This window comes from Austrofundulus limnaeus, unplaced genomic scaffold (assembly GCF_001266775.1).
Source record: "Austrofundulus limnaeus strain Quisiro unplaced genomic scaffold, Austrofundulus_limnaeus-1.0 Scaffold676, whole genome shotgun sequence".
Taxonomy (NCBI): Eukaryota; Metazoa; Chordata; class Actinopteri; order Cyprinodontiformes; family Rivulidae; genus Austrofundulus; species Austrofundulus limnaeus.
Genome location: NW_013953078.1, coordinates 116,332 through 119,369, shown reverse-complemented (window position 1 = coordinate 119,369; position 3,038 = coordinate 116,332). Strand labels below are relative to the sequence as shown.

Genomic DNA, 3,038 nt, shown 5'->3' with positions numbered 1-3,038 from the left:
GTGTGTGTGTGTGTGTGTGTGTGTGTGTGTGTGTGTCATCAGTGAGAGATTGTGTCACTGAGCGTGACTGTGTGTGCTGTATTAACTGGACGTCCAGTTGCAGTCTACTCCCACTGGAGAAGGGTGTGCTGTGCTACAGTTGAGCTGGTGACATAATTGGGCAAATTGGTTTCAGCTTCCAGATGCAGCTTGATGTGTCAGAGCGGAAAAGCACGAGCACATTCATGTAACAGATAGTCATGGGGAAGGAGAAAGTCCACCCTCTTTTTAGAGTTTAACGATTTAAGACAGAGAGAGGAGAAAAAATGTGATCTTTACTATGTTCTAAAAATTCTTCAAATCTAACCTCAAGTGAATAAAAGCTCACAGCACATTCTGCTGAGTCATTATTTATTAAAATAAAAAAAAGAAAGCTAAAGGAGAATAGGTGTGTGGAAGAACTACCAGTAAATCAACCCCATGATTAAGCAGTAGAACCACCTTTAACTTCATGTTTCTGTTTGACTTCATCTGCCTCACATGATTGTGGAGGGATTTTGCCCCACTCTTCTTTCTAATGTTGCTTCAGTTCATTGAGATCTGTTCACTGATCCAGCTGGGCCAGAACTTCAGCTGTCGTACCGATGGTTTCAGATTTGACTCGGACAACGGAGTTCATGGTTGACTCAGGGTTCCCACGGGTCCTTGAAATCCTTGAAAGTTTTTGAATTCGAAAAAATATTTTCAATGCCCTGGAAAGTTTGGGAAAACAGCCAAAAGTAATACTTGTCCTTGAAAGTCCTTGAATGTTTTTTGGGGATTGAAATTCTCTATTCACACGACTGATTTTCATCATCTTTTAAAAAAATAAATTATAAAATAAATAAATAAACTTACATTTGTTGGTTTATGGATATTTGTTGGTGGATAACTCAGGATTACTGTAAACTGACGTCATTGATTCTGACTCAACAACTTCTATGTTGTTCAGTCTTTGATTAAATTTACATGATATTAAATTTGTTTATTGGTAACATTCTGTGGTAGCAGTAGGTAATTGCCTTTGCGCAAGGTTCTTGAATTTGAAGGAAATTGGTACTGGAAAGTCCTTGAAAGGTCCTTGAATTTGACGTTGACCAAGGTGTGGGAACCCTGTCCTGTGGCTTCAAACCAAGCCCAGATCATCCACCATCGTACTTTACAGGGTTATGAAGCATTTGTGCTGAAATGTTGTTTGGTTTTCTCTGCTAATGGTCATTACAGGTAAACGTCTCAGCTTTGGTCTCACCTGTTCAAAGGACTTTGTTCATTCTGAGACAACTTTAGAGAGAAGAGGTTTTTTTTTTCATTGGGATTCTTCAAAATGAGTCATATTTTTTTATTTATTGTCTAATTCTACTGTCACAACCTTTAACCTGCTTATYGAGGCCTGTTTGAGATGGAGCTCCTGAGTCTTCTTGCAGTTTTTCTGGGCATTACACAGTCTGCCTTGGGTGAATCGACAATGATGCCTATGATAAGCTCGCTCCACCAGGGTAAAGAACCCCCTGACAAAGTAGACAGCTTTAATAGACGTGAAGCTTACAGCATCACCAGAAACATTTGATGAGGTATTTTTGAAGTGTCAGACAACACTGACGCAAAGAAGTTCTGAGTCGTACATCAGTTCAGTGAAGTCATTTTAAGGAAATGGAGAAACTGAAGTTAAAGTCAAATCTTCTGCAGAGGAAAAATAAAACTACAATAAATTGATGCTCACATAAAACTTGCTATAAGAAACTTCCACTACAGTYAGAGAGTCACTTCTCCAGGCTCTGTTTAGATTTTTGGAACATAATCCGCCCACTAACCACTCAGGATATTGTGTCATATTTGACATTTTACCATTTTCTTTCTAGATGTTTCACAAAATCTACATTAAGTGCACAGCAGACAAGTTTGTCTGAGGAAAATATCAGGCAGTTCCTCCAGCTAGGGGGTGTGTCACGTGCCATTGAATATAGATCACCCATAGGCCAAGCTCTGTCAGTAGTAATTGAAAAAAAATTAATGTCAATAAATGATTATTGTAGAAAATTAAAATTACCTTTTCCTAAATATATTTTATGCTGCTTTTAGACCTTACATAACCTAACAGATAAAGAAYAAAGATTAAATTTAGAGACATCATTTGCTTTTACTTTGTTTGCCTATTCTTGAACCTCTATTCACAACTTTTTCATTAATGTTTCTTAAAGATACATTTAATCACAATCCAGCAAATCAGTTAAAAAAAAGAGACAACCCTCACTGAAACTCCAAATATTTCACTTTAAAAATAGAAGAGAATAATTAAAGTGGACTACAGTCATGAAAACACTGCACTAAATAGGGACAAAACTAGAAATAAAACTAGCACCCCGATGCCAATGACGTGGTGTAAAACATAAATAAAAACAAACTATGATGATTTGCAAATCCTTTTCAACCTATATTCAATTAAATTAACTACAAAGACAAAATATTTAATCAACTTTTTTTTTTACATTTGTTTTTCAGAAATTAGCTCATTTTGAATTGGATGCCATCAACATGTTCCAAAAAAGCTGGGACAGTGGCATGTTTCTCACTGTGTTCCTTTTAACAACATTCAATAAGCATTTTGGAACTGAGGACACTATTTGTTGAAGCTTTGGGTCAAATTTTTCCCTTTCTTGCTTGATGAACAACTTCAGTTACTCAATAGTCTGCAGTCTCTGTTGTCACATTTTCAATGGGGGACGGGTCTGGACTGCAGGCAGGCCAGTCTGGAACCATCTCTTACAAAGCCAYGCTGTTGTAACATGGGCAGAATGTGTCTTGCTGAAATATGCAGAGACGTCCCTGAAAAAGACGTGACTTGGATGGCACGTACCTTTCAACATTAATAGTGCCTTCACCAATGTGCAAGTTACCCCTGCTAGGGCACCAATACACCCCCATACAATCAGTGATGCTGGCTTTTGAACTTTGAGCTGACAACAATCCAGACAGTACTTTTCCTCCTGACACAGAGGACACAATGGGCCTCATGCAAGAAC

At 37.9% G+C, this 3,038-nt stretch overlaps 1 protein-coding gene across 1 annotated transcript in view; it reads right to left on the bottom strand.

Annotated features, from left to right (window-relative positions):
• The window catches only part of LOC106531787 (vascular endothelial growth factor C), a 25,402-nt gene that overhangs the window by 10,953 nt on the left and 11,411 nt on the right, over positions 1–3,038 (bottom strand). The gene's annotated exons all lie outside the window — the stretch shown is intronic.